The sequence below is a fragment of the Euprymna scolopes genome, chromosome 1 (assembly GCF_053919585.1).
Source record: "Euprymna scolopes isolate OS-2025 chromosome 1, ASM5391958v1, whole genome shotgun sequence".
Taxonomy (NCBI): domain Eukaryota; kingdom Metazoa; phylum Mollusca; class Cephalopoda; order Sepiida; family Sepiolidae; genus Euprymna; species Euprymna scolopes.
Window position 1 is genome coordinate 42,120,780 of NC_136482.1, and position 23,751 is coordinate 42,144,530.

Sequence of the window (23,751 nt, forward strand, 5' to 3'; positions counted from 1 at the left end):
AAATTCGTAGAACATTTATTCAAGTATACTCAATAATAAATTGAAGAATTAAGTAATTAAAAATAATAATAAATACTGACAAGAAAATGAGGACAAAGCATAAGTGATCTAATTAGCCTGAACGAGGAAAATGTAAATAAAGTCGAATAAATCGACGAAACATTCATCATCGTAAAATATTTGAAAACATTTATTAAAATTCTTCTAATTGCAATTGAATATATATATATATATATATATATATATAATTTAAAGGAGATTAGAACAATGGTCTAAAGAGCAGAGTGTATTTTAATGTAGTAGTAAAATTACTAGTTTAATTAAAATACAGGGAAAGAAAAAGTGCTCGTTGTAATTTAGATATATAATAAGCTCGATAGGTAAATATCCTAGAGCTAATTTAATATTTAGTAATCTCATTGATAATTTAAAAATACGATTATAATTAAATTAAAAATCCGTTTCATAAGAAGGAACAAAAACAAAGTCAATAATTTGTACGATCGTTTCAGAAAACAGTGGTTTTATTGTGGTAGAAATCAAGTTACGGACAATAATTTTTACATATAGTGTTTTTAACAAACAAAGTTTCCTCATCAGCAAATATTGGGAAGGACTTTTATTATATGTAAACGACACCATAAATAAACCTAGCATTAAAAGTAAGGCAGATGTATCTGGAAAAAATTAAAATAAAGGTATGGCTTTAACTTGATAAGAAAATTAATATGGGTTAAAATAGAGTAAAATTATAAATTTAAATTTGGTTTAATTGTCACATGCACATATATATATATATATATGCATACACACACCACATATATACATATACACATATACACATATGCATAAATACGCATACATATAAATATATAAATAGAGACATTTATACATATACATACATATACATATATACATATAAAAATATGCACACAAATATTTACCTTTTAAGTTTTCGCCTTTTGAAATCAGGAACTAAGGTCAAAGTACTCATAAAGATGCTTGTTATAGCTTTTCAGCTTATGAAATGATACATTTTCAAAAAGAAACGCTTGTGGAATAATTTATATCCGTTAGCATACTTTTGATTAAAGAACGCCAATATTTAAAATTCGAAAGAAAGGGGAGGATAATGGTATTTGTATATTAAATAATGCATGGGGGAAAATTAGTCATATTTCTTTAATTAAAGAATGCAAGGGAGATAATTAGTCTAATTTAATTTATTACAGAATAATAAAAAATATATTATAACTTATTTTTACTACTAAGTAAGTTTTAATGATTTAAGGTGGTTTATACTTATTAAATTTAAACCAACGTTTATGACTGCATGTGAAGATTAGTTCCTCTCTTGAATTCATTAGGGTGGTTGTATTTTTTATATCTTCATATTTCACAATTTTGAGGGTATCTTTTGTACATAGTGCACAAAATTTATCTCCTGGTTTATATGGTTTGCAAGATTCAATTACTTGCTATTTCAACTTGAAAGAAATATTGTTATTGTTGAGTAGCCAAATATACTTGGATATAGTAGTTTGGTTTCACAGAGAGTTATTTTTAAAATAATATTTGTGCGTTGAAATTTTATATTTTATTAGGCCAGATGTGGAACCAAAATATATTGCGTCTTGTTTATTGTGATTATTTTCCGTTAGGTCTGGTGTTGGATTATTATATGGTGGGTTGGTTTGTAATTGATTGGTAGATTGGTTAAAGTTGGTGTCATAATTTTATCTGGTGGTTGAGTTATGGCTGTTAATAGATTCATGTAGATGTAGGTGTTTTTGATACTGTGCAGCTATAGATTACATTTTTTATTTCACATGAGCCTTGTAGGGGACATTTATTTGTTCTTCTACAGTTACAGTCTGCTATATTTTGTATAATTGTATTTTGGTAGCGTATTATTTTTTTTAACTTGATGTCTACCACAACAAACACACTGTTTTCCGAAACAATGGTACAAATTATTGAATTTGTCGTTGTCCCTTCTCATGAAACGGATTTTTTGAATTTAATTATAATTTGATTTTTACATTATCAATCACATTACGATATATATATATATGTGTGTGTGTGTGTGTGTGTGTGTGAAATGGCGCCTCCCCATTCTTTATCTCTCTCTCTCTCTCTATATATATATATATATGTATATGTATATATATATATATATATATTTAAAAGAGTGTAGCCATCAACAATTGTGTTTTTTTAAAGGTTTTCATCATATTTTTATTTTAAAATATTTTTATAGCGCGTTTCGAGCTTTGGGTGTGCTCTCTTCAGATATTTTCGTAAAAAGTTTTTCTTTAAAATGGGAGTTTGTAGAATTGCCTCCGCTGATATTAAATATGTTTTTCAGAGTGGTGTTCAGACATTCTGTTGTTGGTGGTGTTCAGACATTCTGTCTCCAACTGTAAGTGTTCAGTGTCCGGTCAAAGTTATTTTCAAAGAGTGTTTTTTAGTCCATATGGTGAAGGTTTTTATGTTTTTTTAGGGTTCTTTTTAAAGACTTTCTTTCCCCATGTATAGCATACACTTACACACAATCACACACGCATACATATACATTCATGTACATGTACACATGCACACGCACGCAGGCACACACACATACACACACGTACATACATAGAAATATATGAAGGAGCATACATATATACATATACACATACCCACCTACACACTCACACACGTACTCGCATACACCCACCGCTAACAATTATTTTTAATTTTTTATTTTATATATATATATATAAATATATTATATATATATATTTTTTTCCAAAACACGCATGTATACATGCGCTTAATCATTCAGATATACGTACACGCACCCACACACACAAAAGTAAGATGGAGAATAGGTAGAAGACATATATACACACATACACACATATATGCACACACATATATGTATGTGCACATACACTCACAAACATCCCCATACTATGTGGGCACATACACATGCACACACACAGACATATGCAGGGGCTCACACATACGCGTATATCCATATCCACACGAACACATTTACCCACTCATACACGTGCATACATATGTATATATATACATACACATACATACGGATGTGTATACACTCATCCACCCATATATATATATATATGGGCACATGCACTCACAATCACACACACACATACATATTCATACATCCCACCTTATGTATATATTGGTTGAAGTTTCCTTTCTAATCCAAGCACATATGCATACATGGATTCGGTCACCCAAACATAAGTGCACGTACACATACAAACAAGATGTAGCATAGATAACAGATGATATATACATATACACGCACGCATACACAATCATATGTGCACACCCACGCACACACACATATACACACGCACACACGCGCGCACACAACCATACATACGTTTAATTTCTAGTCGTTTGTTTAGTTAAGAGAAATGGTACTGTACTGGGTATGGGCGCGTGCACCCGCGAAAGTTTGCGTGTGCCTTATTGCGCTTTTTTTTTGTTTCGTGTGTGAGGGTGCACACCTACCCAAGCATGCATGCGTGCAAGTGTATTTTGTGTTTTGCCTATTTATGTGTATAACTATGGAGAGATGTTCAAGGCGGGGTTAAACTTTGCTATGAAATGTTTTTCTTGTGTTAGCAAGTAGAAGTACTTGTCAGTTTGGAAGATGGGCATTATCTCGAATCTGCCTCCACTGCATGTGTGCATATGTTGTGATACATGTAGGTGTCTATTTTCCGCGATTTTGATGTTGGATCGGTGTAGGGCTACTCTATTACTAAGGTTTTTTGTAGCGCCTATGTAGGATTTATCGAATGCTGGACATTTTATTACATAGATCACGTTTTTTGAGGTGCAATCCAGGTTTTTTTTAAATTTTGAATGTTTGTATGTGGTTCGTAAATGTGTATGTGTTTCCCTCTAATATTATGTTGCAGACTCCACATCGTTGTTTGTTGCATTTTGTGACTCCTTTTGTTGCGTCTTCATTGAGTTTGGATGAGGTAAGAATGCGTTTTAGGTTTTTGGGTTGGCGTTTGCTTTTTATTATTTTTGTTGTTTTAAGGAAGTTGTTTAGTTTGCTGTTTTGGTTAAGTAGGACGAGGTTTTTCGTTATCTCTGTGAAACGCTCTGGGTTGTTTCTGTTGTGTGTGGAGACGTATGTTAGGATTTGTTCTTTGTTTCGTTCTTTAGGGGTTCTCAAATCTTCTACTGGTATATTTTTCGCAAGTTGGATCCCTTTTTCTATAAGTTGTGATGGGTATTTTCTTTTTTTAAAAAATTATTCGTAGTTCCTTGAGTCGGATTTTTCGAAGGTTATTGTCCGTGATTGTGGTGCAGATTCTACGTGCTAGGGTGTAGGGAATTGATTTTATGCAACTTTGAGGGTGGTGACTTTTAAAGTGCAGGTATTGTTGGGTGTCCGTAGGTTTGCGGTAAATGCCTGTGATAATGTTATTGTCTTTAATCTTTATCAGTATTTCTAGGAAAGGTAATTCTGTAGAGCGTTGTTCTATGGTTAATTTAATTTTTGGGTGTAGGTTCTAGAGTATGGTGTGTAAGTCTGTGATGTCCCCCCATGTGGGTTTCCATAGGATGAAGCAGTCACCTTTTCCATGATTCTACAAACAGTATTTTAGTGCTGTGGCCAAATTTTTTTTCTATTTTTTTATATAAGGTTTCTTCTAGGTAGGCTAATGTAAGGGTTGCGTAAGTCGGTGCCATTTTCGTTCCCATTGCTGTACCTAGTGTTTGGATGTAGTTGGTATTGTTGAATTCGAAGGAATTGTTATTTAGAATTATGTCTATACTATCGATAATCAATTGCTTTGTGAATCTGGGATGCAGTGTTTGTGCGTGTCTGTTGATCCAAAATAGTATTGCTTCTTTTCCTAATTCATGGGGTATATTACTATATAAACTGTTAACGTAAAATGTAACTAATAGTGTCCCGTTTTCTACTGTATGTGGTAAGGTAGTAAGAAAATGGATGTCGTCCCTTATGTAGCTCTTAACTTGATCTGTGAAAGGTTGTAATAAGATGTCTATTAAGTTGCTAAGTCTGCTTGTCGGACAGGCTGGTCCTGCTACAATGGGTCTAAATGTAAGGTCACTAGGGTTTGGAGCGCTAATATATTCTGAGTTTTGTGTATCGATGGCAAGTTTTATTGTGCCAGATTTGTGTATTTTAGGCAGTCCGTAGAAGTTGTTGGTCTTTGTAATGGAATTTGTGAGGAAGTCCTTTTCTTTCTTTTTTAATATTTTGTTGTGTGTTGTACAAAGTTTTGTGATTTTTTTAGATGGTGGTGTTATCTATGTTGGTACTAATGGGTTTATAGTAGTGTTTGTCATCCAGTAATTCTGTAATTTTTGTTTCATAATACGTTTTGTCCATGATTACTACGGCACTGCCTTTGTCGTTTGCTTCTTTTATTATTATGTCATTATTATTACGGATCTTTTCGAGTGCTTGTTTTTGCTTATGTGTGAGGTTGCTTGTGGTTTTGTGTTTTTTTTTGGAGGTTAAGGTTCCAGAGATTTTCGAAGTAGCTGTTTAGTTCTTTTGTGTTGTTCTGTTTATTAGGGAAATATGTTGATTTGTTTTTTACTAAAGAATAATCTTTGTCCCCTTTTTTATCTAGTGTTTCTATTAGTCTAAATTTCCGTTCGAATTCTTTAAGGTCCTTTTTTAGTTCTGCTATATTGCTTTTAGGGGTGGGGCAGAATTTGAGGCCAAGCTTCAGTATTTCCATTTCGTTCTTTGATAAGGAGTATGTGGATAAATTGATGATTTTAGGTCTAATTTTTTCTAACCTGGAATTGTTGTTCCCTGGGGGCTTCCTAAAAAATAGTGGGAGTTGTTTGTTTCCTTGTTTCGAGGAGTGGTGTGTTTTAGGGTGATGTGATGTATCCTTGTAAAATAAGTGTTGTGTACAATATTGTGAGAGTTCAGTGATAAATGGTTGAATGGGTTGTCGTTATATGTTTTTTGTGTTGGATAGTTGTGTTTCAGTTGGAATTGGTGTTGCTGTTGAGGATACATGCATTGTTGTATAGGGTTGTGTTGTCGGGGTTTGTTGTAAGGAAGGTCTGTTTGTTGGGATTGGTGTTGCATGGGATATTCTGATTGTTCCCGTTGGTGGGGGAGGTGCTTTAGGGGTTTGTTTCTTTGTGTTGGATACGAGGGGTGAGAGTTGTAGGTAGTGTTTTGAATTATGTGATGTCTCAGGTAGTTGTGTTGCATTGTGGGGATGTTTTGGTAAGGGTTGTTTAGTAAAGGTATTTTTTCGTTGTTTGTGTAAGCGGTGTGGTGTCTGTGGGAATGGGCTTTTGATTGTGTTTGCTGAATTGGGTGGTAATATTTAGGTTTGTATTGCTTAGGATTGTATATAAGTGGGTATTTTTGTGGAGATGTATTGTGTGGTATGTTGTCTGGTGTGTTGTGTTTGTTAAGGGTGCGGGTTCTTGTGTAATTTTGAGGTGTTATTAGTGTGCGTTTTGGCTGGGCCAGTTGTTGGGAATTTGTGCATGACGTGGCTATATTGTGGTTGCTTCTTTGTGTGTAGTTGTATCTGTTGTGTGGGTGTGTTTGTGTGTGGTGTATGTTTCGTTTCTTCCCTTTGTTATGTGATCTCTGTGTTTGCGGATATCGTGTGAGAGTGTTCTGTTCCTGGTTGTCCTTGTATGTGTTTGTCGATTGTTTGCTTCTTTCTTTTTTCCGGCAGGTTTTTTAGCCAGGTTATTTTCCGTCCAATGATTTCCCTAGATTTTGCCTCCTCTTTTTTGCATTCAGAATCCCGGAGTTCCAAGAGGGGTTGGTGTGTTTCCTTGGGGCAAAGTTCCTTGATTTTTTTAAATATTTTATTGTCAATTTCTGTGTACTTCTCCGTAGAGTGTACTTTTTTGTCTTCCCGTATGTCGATTTCGGCCTGAAGTTTGAAATACTTAGGGCTTTTTTGATTTTCACTTGGTCCTCTGTATCTTGTGGTGTAATTTTTTCCCGGAATTTATATAGAATGAATTGGTTCTCCATCGTTAGAAATTTCTTGTATGTTGTTGCGGTGTCGCTGCATTTTACTGCATGGTAAAAAGCCATTTTTCTTTGTTTAAGGAGGATGTTCCAATTTTGGAGATTCTGTTTCTTGGTTTTTAGTAATTCATTCTGTATGTATGGTCTTCTAAAGTATTCCAGGTATTCTTGTTGTGCTTTGAGTTGGTTAATGATTTCCTCAAATTGGATCTCTTTCTTATCCTGTTGGTTGGAAATGAGCTGGATTATTCTGTCCATTTTCTCATTTAGTTGCTGCAATCCGTCCTCGAGATGTTTGTGTTCTATGGAGAGGTTTGCCTGTGAATCCATCAGGTCCTCCATAGATTTTTTTCTTGTTGCTGGCATTCTGTCGTTGTAGTTATTTATATTGAAAGTGATGGTTGTGTAGTTCCAACGAGAGAAAAAATGTATATTTAAAAGAGTGTAGCCATCAACAATTGAACACTTACCGTTACATCGACAATTGGACACTTACAGTTGGAGACAGAATGTCTGAACACCAACAACAACAGAATGTCTGAACACCACTCTGAAAAACATATTTAATATCAGCGGAGGCAATTCAACAAACTCCCATTTTAAAGAAAAACTTTTTACGAAAATATCTGAAGAGAGCACACCCAAAGCTCGAAACGCGTTATAAAAAAATTTAAAATAAAAATATGATGAAAACAGACAGCACATCGCTCACACAAACAACGAAAAAATACCTTTACTAAACAACCCCTACCAAAACATCCCCACAATGCAACACAACTACCTGCGACATCACATAATTCAAAACACTACCTACAACTCTCACCCCTCATATCCCACACAAAGAAACAAACCCCTAAAGCACCTCCCCCATCAACGGGAACAATCAGAATATTCCATGCTACACCAATCCCAACAAACAGACCTTCCTTACAACAAACCCCGACAACACAACCCTATACAACAATGCATGTATCCTCAACAGCAACACCAATTCCAACTGAAACACAACTATCCAACACAAAAAACATATAACGACAACCCATTCAACCATTTATCACTGAACTCTCACAATATTGTACACAACACTTATTTTACAAGGATACATCACATCACCCTAAAACACACCACTCCTTGAAACAAGGAAACAAACAACTCCCACCATTTTTTAGGAAGCCCCCAGGGAACAACAATTCCAGGTTAGAAAAAATTAGACCTAAAATCATCAATTTATCCACATACTCCTTATCAAAGAACGAAATGGAAATACTGAAGCTGGGCCTCAAATTCTGCCCCACCCCTAAAAGCAATATAGCAGAACAAAAAAAAGGACCTTAAAGAATTCGAACGGAAATTTAGACTAATAGAAACACTAGATAACAAAGGGGACAAAGATTATTCTTTAGTAAAAAACAAATCAACATATTTCCCTAATAAACAGAACAACACAAAAGAACTAAACAGCTACTTCGAAAATCTCTGGAACCTTAACCTCCAAAAAAAACACAAAACCACAAGCAACCTCACACATAAGCAAAAACAAGCACTCGAAAAGATCCGTAATAATAACGACATAATAATAAAAGAAGCAGACAAAGGCAGTGCCGTAGTAATCATGGACAAAACGTATTATGAAACAAAAATTACAGAATTACTGGATGACAAACACTACTATAAACCCATTAGTACCAACATAGATAACACCACCATCTAAAAAAATCACAAAACTTTGTACAACACACAACAAAATATTAAAAAAGAAAGAAAAGGACTTCCTCACAAATTCCATTACAAAGACCAACAACTTCTACGGACTGCCTAAAATACACAAATCTGGCACAATAAAACTTGCCATCGATACACAAAACTCAGAATATATTAGCGCTACAAACCCTAGTGACCATACATTTAGACCCATTGTAGCAGGACCAGCCTGTCCGACAAGCAGACTTTGCAACTTAATAGACATCTTATTACAACCTTTCACAGATCAAGTTAAGAGCTACATAAGGGACGACATCCATTTTCTTACTACCTTACCACATACAGTAGAAAACGGGACACTATTAGTTACATTTTACGTTAGCAGTTTATATAGTAATATACCCCATGAATTAGGAAAAGAAGCAATACTATTTTGGATCAACAGACACGCACAAACACTGCATCCCAGATTCACAAAGCAATTGATTATCGATAGTATAGACATAATTCTAAATAACAATTCCTTCGAATTCAACAATACCAACTACATCCAAACACTAGGTACAGCAATGGGAACGAAAATGGCACCGACTTACGCAACCCTTACATTAGCCTACCTAGAAGAAACCTTATATAAAAAAATAGAAAAAAAATTTGGCCACAGCACTAAAATACTGTTTGTAGAATCATGGAAAAGGTGACTGCTTCATCCTATGGAAACCCACATGGGGGGACATCACAGACTTACACACCATACTCTAGAACCTACACCCAAAAATTAAATTAACCATAGAACAAAGCTCTACAGAATTACCTTTCCTAGAAATACTGATAAAGATTAAAGACAATAACATTATCACAGGCATTTACCGCAAACCTACGGACACCCAACAATACCTACACTTTAAAAGTCACCACCCTCAAAGTTGCATAAAATCAATTCCCTACACCCTAGCACGTAGAATCTGCACCACAATCACGGACAATAACCTTCGAAAAATCCGACTCAAGGAACTACGAATAAATTTTTAAAAAAAGAAAATACCCATCACAACTTATAGAAAAAGGGATCCAACTTGCGAAAAATATACCAGTAGAAGATTTGAGAACCCCTAAAGAACGAAACAAAGAACAAATCCTAACATACGTCTCCACACACAACACAAACAACCCAGAGCGTTTCACAGAGATAACGAAAAACCTCGTCCTACTTAACCAAAACAGCAAACTAAACAACTTCCTTAAAACAACAAAAATAATAAAAAGCAAACGCCAACCCAAAAACCTAAAACGCATTCTTACCTCATCCAAACTCAATGAAGACGCAACAAAAGGAGTCACAAAATGCAACAAACAACGATGTGGAGTCTGCAACATAATATTAGAGGGAAACACATACACATTTACGAACCCCATACAAACATTCAAAATTAAAAAAAAAAAACCTGGATTGCACCTCAAAAAACGTGATCTATGTAATAAAATGTCCAGCATGCGATAAATCCTACATAGGCGCTACAAAAAACCTTAGTAATAGAGTAGCCCTACACCGATCCAACATCAAAATCGCGGAAAATAGACACCTACATGTATCACAACATATGCACACATGCAGTGGAGGCAGATTCGAGATAATGCCCATCTTCCAAACTGACAAGTACTTCTACTTGCTAACACAAGAAAAACATTTCATAGCAAAGTTTAACCCCGCCTTGAACACCTCTCCATAGTTATACACATAAATAGGCAAAACACAAAATACACTTGCACGCATGCATGCTTGGGTAGGTGTGCACCCTCACACACGAAACAAAAAAAAAAGGCGCAATAAGGCACACGCAAACTTTCGCGGGTGCACGCGCCCACACCCAGTACAGTACCATTTCTCTTAACTAAACAAACGACTAGAAATTAAACGTATGTATGGTTGTGTGCACGCGTGTGTGCGTGTGTATATGTGTGCGTGCGTGGGTGTGCACATATGATTGTGTATGCGTGCGTGTATATGTATATATCATCTGTTATCTATGCTACATCTTGTTTGTATGTGTACGTGCACTTATGTTTGGGTGACCGAATCCATGTATGCATATGTGCTTGGATTAGAACGGAAACTTCAACCAATATATACATAAGGTGGGATGTATGAATATGTGTGTGTGTGTGTGTGATTGTGAGTGCATGTGTCCATATATATATATATATGGGTGGATGAGTGTATACACATCCGTATGTATGTGTATGTATATGTATATATATACATATGTATGCACGTGTATGAGTGGGTAAATGTGTTCGTGTGGATATGGATATACGCGTATGTGTGAGCCCCTGCATATGTCTGTGTGTGTGCATGTGTATGTGCCCACATAGTATGTGGATGTTTGTGAGTGTATGTGCACATACATATATGTGTGTACATATATGTGTGTATGTGTGTATATATGTCTTCTACCTATTCTCCATCTTACTTGTGTGGGTGTGTGTGGGTGCGTGTACGTATATCTGAATGATTAAGCGCATGTATACATGCGTGTTTTGGAATATATATATATATATATATATATATAATATATATATATATATATACATATAAAATAAAAAAAATAAAAATAATTGTTAGCGGTAGATGTATGCGAGTACGTGTGTGAGTGTGTAGGTGGGTATGTGTATATGTATATTTGTATGCTCCTTCATATATTTCTATGTATGTACGTGTGTGTATGTGTGTGTGCCTACGTGCGTGTGCATGTGTACATGTACATGAATGTATATATGCGTGTGTGATTATGTGTGAGTGTATGCTATACATGGGGAAAGAAAGTCTTTAAAAAGAACCCTAAAAAACATAAAAACCTTCACCATATGGACTAAAAAACACTTTTTGAAAATAACTTTGACCGGACACTGAACACTTGCAGTTGGAGACAGAATGTCTGAACACCACCAACAACAGAATGTCTGAACACCACTCTGAAAAGCATATTTAATATCAGCGGAGGCAATTCTACCAACTCCCATTTTAAAGAAAAACTTTTTACGAAAATATCTGAAGAGAGCACACCCAAAGCTCGAAACGCGTTATAAACATATTTTTAAATAAAAATATGATGAAAACCTTTAAAAAAAACCCACAATCGTTGATGGCTACACTCTTTTAAATATACATTTTTTCTCTCGTTGTAACTACACAACAATCACTTTAAATATATATATATATATATATATATATATATATATATATATATATATATACATATATATATATATATATATATATATGTAGATACATAGGTAGATAGTGTTGGACGGCAAAAAACATTATTTTTGCATCAATAGGACACGTAATATGTAATGAGAAAAAATTAAATAAAGGGTAAAGATCTAGAACTGCCAGTGGGAATGAAGTTATCTAGATTACGTGAGCATTTTCTTATTTTCAGATTTATTCGAAATCAACCGCTGGGGAATGGAATAGGTAGTGTAATATAATAGATAATACATGTAGAATACTTCTGTTTTGTTAAATACTAGTAATACACCAACATACAAATATGTGTTTATTTGTAACAGAGCCGTTCCTATTTTAATCAAAATGAGTGTCTGTATTTAACAACGCAGTTCCTCATACTATATATATATATATATATATATATATATATATATATATATATATATATATATATATATATATATAGTACGTAAGTTGGATTTACTTAGGCGATAATATCAAAATAATTAAAAAAATAAATCACATAGTTATTTTTATTATAAAAATATGTGGCTCATCTGTAGGAAAAATGTTCATATTGCTAAATGTAATGCATTTTACAGTATACGATCTGGGCGGCTCGTGTATATGATCTTATCAGTATATCCATCTTTTACAGAATTTACACATTATGTTTGGTTGTATTTCAGAAATAAGTCGTTCAATGCTGTCTTTATGGGTTGTTTTATATCTAGCTGATTGCATTTAACATGGGGTCGACATATGCTTCCAGAAATGTATCTAATATTATTAAATTGCAAGTTGACCTGATTACAAGTATGTTAGTGAAATTCGTGTACATAATGTAAGTTATTCGTTAATTAACAGCAAACAAAATTTATTTGCAGAGTTTTTACTCATTGCCCTTTTCTTATCTAAACCATGATCAATTTACAAACAAATCTGAACTCAAAATAACCAAATTATGGCAAAGCTGAAATCAAGTAAAGATTAATCATATGCAATAAAGTAACGCATAATGTAATGATCTTGCTTCTACCTTAAAACATCTTATGTATTCGATTACTATATAGGTTCTGAAAAAATAATTTCATTCATCAGCATGCCTACTTGTGTTGACATATAGATTGAATGCCAGACTGCAGTGAGACTAGATGCGAATCCTCATACCAACTGTGAGTAACAATTTAAAAAAATAGTATATATATATATATATATATATATATATATATATATATATATATATATATATAAATGTAACTCTTGGTTCGTTCGTAATTAATAGTCTAAAAAACAACTGGTCGGACGGCTTCCACGTTTTGGTATAATATGTTTACTATATCCATGTTTTTTTTTATATATTTCTTTTTAATTATAACATTATACTTAATTTTTCTATGATAAATAGGTGGTTTTCTTTGTACCGACAGGCCATTTTTTTATTTAGGGACAATTATTTATTACCACTTCCTATCACGTGACCAGTGTGTCCAATTTAGCGGTTTTCTTGCAAGATCTGGAGATTTCGTTTGCAATCTAGCGGGGAATTCTAGAAAATCTGGAGATATTTCACACCCACCCATCCGCAATTTTAGATAAAAATATAAAGAAAAGCGCTATAAAATACTTTAAAACATAAAATAAACTCATTCATGTAAGTAAAAGAAAGTACCATTTATTTATTGCATTTGGTAACAATTATTTATTGATTATTTGTTTTGTTTTTCACGTTTTATCGGCTTACCATTCTTAAATCTAACTATAAATTCGATTTTTCCAATCATATTTTAGGTGGGGTGGGCATTCCAACCTCCGAAGTTTAGTTTAAAATACGATCTAAGCAATCCCGCTTAATTTAGAAGTATTTAGTCGAAAATTGTAAAAAGCAAGAAACAACAGCAAAAAAACTCATACCAATGCAGTAGAATTTAATTATCTACCAACCTAAATACTTTTAACATGCTAAAACTAAGTTTTTTTGTTTTTTTGTTTTTTCTTATTTCAAAATATGGTGCACCATTATTGTGATGTTTAATTTGCAGTATATTTCAATTTAACTTTTATTATAAAATAAGTTTGAGTTTATGATTTGTTTCTTGCAAAAAAAAAAAAAAAAAGAAATACCCCCTCTGAAAAAAAACAAGTAAAACTAGCGTCATTTTTTTACATAGACATCACCACATTATCAAGGCCAAGAGGCCACTCAAGGTTAAGGGTTAAAGAGTGTACAGTAGAAATTGGACAATATAGTAAGCATTAGTAATGAAAATTTGGTAAACTTGTTAACTTATATGGAACGGCTCATCAAGAACTTATTTACTTTAGACTTGAAGGCAACCATATTGTAGTCAGCCGAAAAGCAGGAAAACGGAAGACAATTCCACAGGCGTGCAGTTATAAGAAAGAAGCTTTGTTCATGGAATCTACGTTTAGGTTTAGGCACAGATAAAGAGTGGGGGGAATTATTCATAGTGTGTACAGCTAGACGAGTGTTTCTTGTGAAAGTTTGGCGAAGGGGGACCATAGATTAAATATGTTAGCCTTCTGGGGAGCTAACCGCTTCAATATAATTCCAGACAAATATAGTGAGAAAACACGGAACATTTTATATATTGAATATGCTATATTTATAATTATTTTATTGTAGGAAGTTAAAATATGCAGTTTTTTTGGGGGGGGTGTATTAGCGATTTTGGAAAATTTCAGATGATAAAAGTTAAAAAATCTAGCGATTTTCTAGACATTTCTTTCTCCTGATATCGCGGGTTTTTTTTTAAAAATCTCAGAAAAGGATATTTTGGTCTCACAGGCTTAATGTACACGTAATGTGTTTACAATATCGGTAAATTTTCAATGGGTTAATAACATGATTATTGATAATGTAACCATGTGATTGAAATTTGATTTAAATTAACCACACACGGTCGCTTTGCTATCAAATATTCACCGAAAAAATGGTAGGGACAGACAATGAATGCCGACGCTAAAAGTTTATAAACATTTTAGCCCTTCTCTTTACTTAAAAATTCACCAAAAATCAGGATATTAATCAATTTTAATGAAAATTTCAGTATTTATCAAATAATGATCGCAGAATATAATGAACTAATTATTTTTACTTAACTCTTAGTGAAAATGTTTTATTTTGTTTAAACAAAAATTGTCTTCACTAAAGTTATGGTTTTCAGTAGTAAATAAAAAACGCAAGAATTTATTTTTGCTTTGTTTATATAAATAATGCATCGTAATTTGTAACAATAAAAAATATTTTTTACAGGAACATTCCGAAAAAAACGCCTAAAGTCTGTATTAATGAATTCGATATAACTCGAAGAAAAATAAATTTCTCACATACTATCAGGAAATTTAAGATTCAATTAGATTCCTATTTCAGTCACCTAAATTACTCAGGGTGAAATTAGTTTAGGAATTTATAGCCAAACCTAAATATATTTTTTTATTTGGCTTAAACAATAGCATTATTACAGTAAGTTATGTTAAATTTGCATAGAATGCTCTGCTTTACGGTTGTTGTAACATGGAACGGAAATTTGAATTTCGTTCCCTTTAAAATTCGGTACCTTTATACATTACGTCCAACTCATCGTTCACATTCCACACGTAAACTTTTATAGCTTTTCGGGTATGCTGGCAAGGTTAGGGGTGTCTATTCGGAAAACCGTTCTAATATTGGTTGATTGGTAGGTGCGTTAGAAATTTCGTGAAAAATAGTGAATAATTCCACCCCGTTTTTCCAAGCTTTTAACTCCTCGACACATGTAACTCGAGCCCTATTTTTTTCAATTAAAGGAGCAAGGAACAAGGTTTGATTAAAGAAACAAAACAAAACAAACAACGTGTTTTTTTTAAAAAGGTTTTAAACTTCGGACTTTACAGGTAAATTTCTAAAAACACTACTTTTTTGTTTTAAATTTGAATATATTATTTATTGACTTTTTCGCTTCAATTTGTGATATATAACACTTTGGTGAGTAAATGAATTATTTACTTGTTAATAGACATTTCAAAATGGGAGGCGTGAATTTTTCGACCCCCTGTCTTTCCAAGCTTACAACTACTCGAAAAATTTAATTCAAGCCCTATTTTTTTCAATTAAAGGAGCAAGGACCAAGGTTTCATTAAAAAAAAACGAAAAAAATAAACAACGTGGTTTAAAAAAAGACTTCGAACTTTACAGGTAAATTTCTAAAAATCACTACCTTTTTGTTTTGAATTTGAATATATTATTTATTGACGTTTTCTCTTAAAGTTGTGATATATAGAAAACTTTGGTGTGTAAATTAATCATTTACTTTTTAATAGACACTTGAAAATGGGGGGTCGTGAATTAAAAAAAGTTTGCCTTAAATATTATATTCTGTTAATTTGAAAGAGCTTAAAATTTCACATTGATCCTGAAAATATCGTAAAAACAGAATCGATAGAAAAATTTTGATAGATTATTAAAGTTTAAAAATTTAAAAATATTGAGTTCGTAAAATTCGTCATTGTTTTAAATATATATATATATATATATATATATATATATATATATATATATATATATATATATATATATATTACTTTTAAAACAACTTTAATAGTTTATTTTTGAAGTATAATCCATGAGGAAAATAAACAACCCACTTTTAAAAGAGAAATTACGAGTTTTTTTTATATTTTATTCGAGGTTTCGTGATAGGGGTGTCAAAAATTCCTACAAAAATTCTGATACAGCTATTAGATTTGGGTGTTTATTCGTTGTAAACGTACCCGACAACCTATAAATGTCGACATGTCCAATGGGAAAGCTGGACTTATGTAAAAACTAACAAAAAGTTATACCACACTGACTTTTCGTTTAAAATGGAATTGATTCCCTTTCGTTATTAACTTTTTTTTTAAATATATTGTGTTTTATATACATAAAGTACAATTGTTGAATGTTATTGTTTTGATTATATTCGTTTGGGAGGCACAATTAAAAAATTAAGAAAGATTAAAACGGAGCGAAATTTAAGTTTCTGTTCTATTTTTACAACAACCGTAAAACAGCGCATACTCAGCAAGTGTAATAATAATTGATAAGCATAATGTTGAAACATTAAATCAACATCTTATTAATTGTACTGCATATTTAATGATGGAAGTATTTTCTATTTATTTTCTGAACATCTGTTAAAAAAATAATGTGTAAAGTCTCATGAAAAAAAGAATCCAACTTTTCTCTACATTCACATAACTATTTACAGTGTTCATGTAAAGCTGCATCTGTTCTTTTTATAATAAAAATTCTGTTTTCAAAGAGAAACGTTTACTGCCAAATTCATTTTTAAAAAAAGTGCAAGTTTTCCTGAAAAAAAAATTTCACCTCACAATTTATGGTAAAAAAAAAATATTTTTTTTAGGGTAGGGGGAAATAACATTTATTAATTAGAAAAACTGCAAAAAATAATAAAAGTAAATAAACGAACAAAATGCAATTTATCTTGAGGAATTTGTTCCATTTTAATAAACTTAACCACAGCAACGTGTGGCCGGGTACAGCAGTATATATATATATATATATATATATATATATATATATATATATATATATATATATATATATATATATATATATATATATTAAGTAATGTGATTTATAATTTAAAAGTTTTAAAATTTTTAAAATTTAAAAATCAAAATTTAATTAAATTAAAAATCAGTTTCATAAGAAGGAACAACAACAAAGTCAATTATCTGTACGATCGTTTCGGAAATCCGTGCTTTTTATTTGTGGTATACATGAAGTCACGTAGAATAATTATACATAGTTTTTTTGGTAAGCACGGTCTCCTCATCAGCAAATTTAGGAGGATTTCTATTGAATTGAAAAGACACCAAAAATAAACCTAGCATTAAAAGTAAGGCAGATGAATCTGAAAAATTGAAGTAAAAGGTTTGGATATAAAATTTATAAGAAAATTAATAAGGAAATTGGTATAGGTTAGAGATAGAAATGAGTAGAAAAAAAATATATATTTTTGAATTTACATAATAAATTTGATTTAAAAATATATATATAATTACCTTTTGGTTTTCCTTTTTTTGAAATCAGGAACTGTATTTAAAGTAGTCATTTAGATGTTTGCTATAGCTTTTTATTTTATTGAATGATGAATTTTAAAAGGGCGACGCTCGTGCAGTAAATTGTTTCCGTTAGCGTATTTGATTTAGAGACGCTACAGTTAATATCTATAGAGAGAGAGTTTTTTTTTTTTTTTTTTTTTTTTTGCAAGTTTTTAAGGGGAGATAATTGTCATGGCTTTATTTATTATTTGATTTACGAGTCTAAGGGCGGTAATTGGTTTAACTTAATTAATTAAAAAAAAAAATCTATTTTTACTAATGAGTAATTTTTAATGATTTAAGGTGGTTTATATTTATTAAATTTAAACCAACGTTTATGATTACACGATAGAAGCTCGTGTCTTGAATTTACTAGTTTGGTTGTGCTTTTTATATCTTCATATTTTAAAATTTTTACGGTTTCTTTTGTACATAATGTACAAAATTTATCTCCTGGTTTATATGATTTGCAAGTCTCAATTATTTGCCATTTTAAGTTGAAAGAAATATTGCTATTTTTTAGTTGCCAAATATAGTTGGATAGAGTAGTTTGGTTTGATAGAGAGTTATTTTTAAAAGAATGTTTGTGCGTTGAAATTCTATGTTTTATTGGGCCAGATGTGGAACCAATATATATTACCTCTTGATTATTATGATTATTTTCCGTTAGGTCTATTGTTGGATTATAATGTGGTGGGTTGGTTAATAATTGATCGGTAGATTGATTTAAGTTGGTGTTATTATTTAATTCGGTAGTTGAGTTATGGCTGTTGATAGGTTCTTGTATATTTGGAGTTTTTGATACTGTGCAGCTATAGATAACATTTTTAATTTTACATGAGCCTTGTAGGGGACATTTATTTTTTCTTCTACAGTTACAGTCCGATGTATTTTGTATAGTTGCATTTTGTAGTTTATTAATTTTATTATTATTAGAGCTAATTATTTTCTGATGAAGGTTAGGCATAGTAGAGTAAGAGACTTTAATTGTGTGCTTATTGAAAATCTTATTATATCTATGGGGGGCTTTAAAGTTCTTATCTAATATTTTAAAAAATTCTCTAGCTATGTTTGTTTCTAGGTTTTTGGAATAATAAATCAGCACTAAATAAAATAAATAATGATGCAAAAAACATTTTAACTAAACTTAAAATAGATAAATACACAGAAATAACAGTACCAGGTACCCCGAGATTTACTTTAAAAGACCACAAACACAGCTTCAATATCAACCCTACTATTAGACTCATTTGCCCCTCGAAATCAGATATAGGACTGGTTAGTAAAAACATATTAGATAGAATTATCCCCAAAATTAAATCCATAATAAAATACCCACTATGGCAATCTTCAAACCAAGTAATCGACTGGTTTTCTAATATTCAAAATAAAAATGATATTAAATTTCTTTCTTTTGACATTGAATCATATTACCAATCTATATCACCTATCCTACTTAATAAATCTCTATTAATGGCACGAAAATTAACTAATATAACTCAAGACGAAACTAAACTAATACTTATAGCTAGACAGTCTTTAATAACATTTGATAATAAATATTGGACCAGGAAAAATACCCCTAACCACTTCAACATTTTAATGGGCTCGACGGACTCGACTCAGGTCACTGATCTAGTTGGCCTTTTCCTTTTAAATGAAATACATTGTATACTCCATAAACAATTCAAACTTGAAGGAGGGCTATATAGAGATGATGCACTTTTCATAACGAATTCTACTAATAAAAATTATGAAAATGCAATTAAAGCTCTACATAAATTATTTAAAAATTATGGACTTAGTATAAAAATCGACCCTAATAAAAAAATTGTTAATTTCTTAGACATAACCTTAAATCTTGAAAATTCTACCTTTGAACCATACCATAAACCTAACCAATCACTTCTATATGTCCACAATCAATCAAACCACCCTAAATCAATATTAAAATCAATAGTTCCCAATATCGCTCTAAGAATTTCTAGACTGTCTTCTACTAAATCAATATTTACCAAAAATGAAAAATACTATAATGAAGCCCTTAAAAACTCTGGATATAATTCACAAATTAAATTCATAAATGAAAATGATAGAAACATAAACTGCATTAAAAATAAACCTATTAAAAGCGTAATAACATATAATATGGCAATGTCTTCCCGTATACGAGTTAAGAAAAATAACCAGGAGACAAAAAAAGATAAAACCAAACTACAAATATTAGATAATAATATAAATAAACAACAAACTAAAACCCGCAAACGTAAGAATAGACACAAGGAGATCCTATGGTTCAACCCCCCGTATTCCAAAAACCTAGAAACAAACATAGCTAGAGAATTTTTTAAAATATTAGATAAGAACTTTAAAGCCCCCCATAGATATAATAAGATTTTCAATAAGAACACAATTAAAGTCTCTTACTCTACTATGCCTAACCTTCATCAGAAAATAATTAGCTCTAATAATAATAAAATTAATAAACTACAAAATGCAACTATACAAAATACATCGGACTGTAACTGTAGAAGAAAAAATAAATGTCCCCTACAAGGCTCATGTAAAATTAAAAATGTTATCTATAGCTGCACAGTATCAAAAACTCCAAATATACAAGAACCTATCAACAGCCATAACTCAACTACCGAATTAAATAATAACACCAACTTAAATCAATCTACCGATCAATTATTAACCAACCCACCACATTATAATCCAACAATAGACCTAACGGAAAATAATCATAATAATCAAGAGGTAATATATATTGGTTCCACATCTGGCCCAATAAAACATAGAATTTCAACGCACAAACATTCTTTTAAAAATAACTCTCTATCAAACCAAACTACTCTATCCAACTATATTTGGCAACTAAAAAATAGCAATATTTCTTTCAACTTAAAATGGCAAATAATTGAGACTTGCAAATCATATAAACCAGGAGATAAATTTTGTACATTATGTACAAAAGAAACCGTAAAAATTTTAAAATATGAAGATATAAAAAGCACAACCAAACTAGTAAATTCAAGACACGAGCTTCTATCGTGTAATCATAAACGTTGGTTTAAATTTAATAAATATAAACCACCTTAAATCATTAAAAATTACTCATTAGTAAAAATAGATTTTTTTTTTTTTTTTTTTAATTCATTAAGTTAAACCAATTACCGCCCTTAGACTCGTAAATCAAATAATAAATAAAGCCATGACAATTATCTCCCCTTAAAAACTTGCAAAAAAAAAAAAAAAAAAAAAAACTCTCTCTCTATAGATATTAACTGTAGCGTCTCTAAATCAAATACGCTAACGGAAACAATTTACTGCACGAGCGTCGCCCTTTTAAAATTCATCATTCAATAAAATAAAAAGCTATAGCAAACATCTAAATGACTACTTTAAATACAGTTCCTGATTTCAAAAAAAGGAAAACCAAAAGGTAATTATATATATATTTTTAAATCAAATTTATTATGTAAATTCAAAAATATATATATTTTTTCTACTCATTTCTATCTCTAACCTATACCAATTTCCTTATTAATTTTCTTATAAATTTTATATCCAAACCTTTTACTTCAATTTTTCAGATTCATCTGCCTTACTTTTAATGCTAGGTTTATTTTTGGTGTCTTTTCAATTCAATAGAAATCCTCCTAAATTTGCTGATGAGAAGACGTGCTTACCAAAAAAACTATGTATAATTATTCTACGTGACTTCATGTATACCACAAATAAAAAGCACGGATTTCCGAAACGATCGTACAGATAATTGACTTTGTTGTTGTTCCTTCTTATGAAACTGATTTTTAATTTAATTAAATTTTGATTTTTAAATTTTAAAAAAAATTTTAAAACTTTTAAATTATAAATCACATTACTTAATATTGAATTAGCTCTAGGACATTTAACTATCGAGCTTATTATATATCTAAATTACAACGAGCATTTCCTGTATTTTAATTAAACTAGTAATTTCACTATTACATTAAAATACACTTAGCTCTTTAGACTATTATTCTAATCTCCTTTAAATTATATATATATATATATATATATATATATATATATATATGTATATAAATAAAACTATCAGCTTGGAAATTTATCTAGATATAAGTGAAATTTAAATTCATTAATCACCTCTCTATATAAATAACATGAACTCATTTTTTCTCGTCTGATTTTGACATTAATAGAATAAAAAATCAAGATATTTCATGCAAATATAATATGCACAAACGGCAGAACAATATCTGAGGTGTGTTATAGGCTTATTATTTATCAAATTCCTCGATAATCTTAGATTTCTATACTTTTTCTGCTGAGAAGTCACGGCCAAAATCGGTTAAAATCAATTGAAGTGGTAAAATATTTTCTCTCTAATAAATTCCTCCTCCCCCTGCTACCACTTAACACCGTTTGGAGATCGTTCACCAAGAACAATTGAGAAGAGAACACCGGTTTGGCTTCGTAGTTCTTTCATGTGAAGTTATTTAAAATCACTAAACTAAGCTGCAGTGCTCTGAGGCGTAGTGGTTAGCGTGCTGGACAGTTCACATTATATTTTCACGTTCGCGCCGACCTACCGTAGTCGTTTTTTTTTTTTTTCCTAAAAAACTGGAATGGACTTTTCTTGGTGGCCGGACTGTTAACGTTGCAGAAGTTTTTTTTTTGTTTTTTTTTCACACTTTATTTTCCTACTTTTACTCATTACTCCGGGTTTGATCCTTCCTACTTACCTACCATAACATTTTTTAAAACTCCCCCGTCCCGGAAACAAACACTCGGGCAACGCCGGGTACCCCCGCTAGTATATATATATATATATATATATATATATATATATATATATATATATATATATATATATATATATATATATATATATACTAGCGGGGGTACCCGGCGTTGCCGGAAACAAACACTCGGGCAACGCCGGGTACCCCCGCTAGTATATATTTATATATATATATATATATATATATATATATATATATATATATATATATATATATATATACTAGCGGGGGTACCCGGCGTTGCCCGAGTGTTTGTTTCCGTTTTTGGCATTGATATTTACTCCTGATCTTAACTGGAACACATAAATTAAATCGATTGTCAAAGCCACTGGAAAAATGGTGGGATCATTCTATCGATCCCGTGAATATCTCACTGCTGACGCAATTCTCTATCTATATAAGAGCCAGGTACATCCTATGATGGAGTACTCTTGCCACATCTTGACAAGAGCATATATACATATATATGTGTGTATATATACATTACATATATATATATACACACACACACACACACACATATATATATATATATATATATATATATATATATATATGGTTTGAGTAAATAAAATGAACAAATAAAAATAAAGAATGCAGTTTAATTTGTCGGAGGGGGGCAAACACATTAAACCTATCGCAGAATTAGAACTTACATAATCCGATTGAACAAGTTTCCAATTACAAATAAGAATTCAACCCTAAAAGAATAAAAAAAGAAACCTTTCACTAAAATAATGACATAGAAACAGATTTAGTAATTGAATAGCAGCCTACTCAAAAGTCTAGAATTATAAAAGGCAATTCAAATATATAAAGATAAAAAAGAAAACCTCATTAAAAATTTTAAAACATAATAC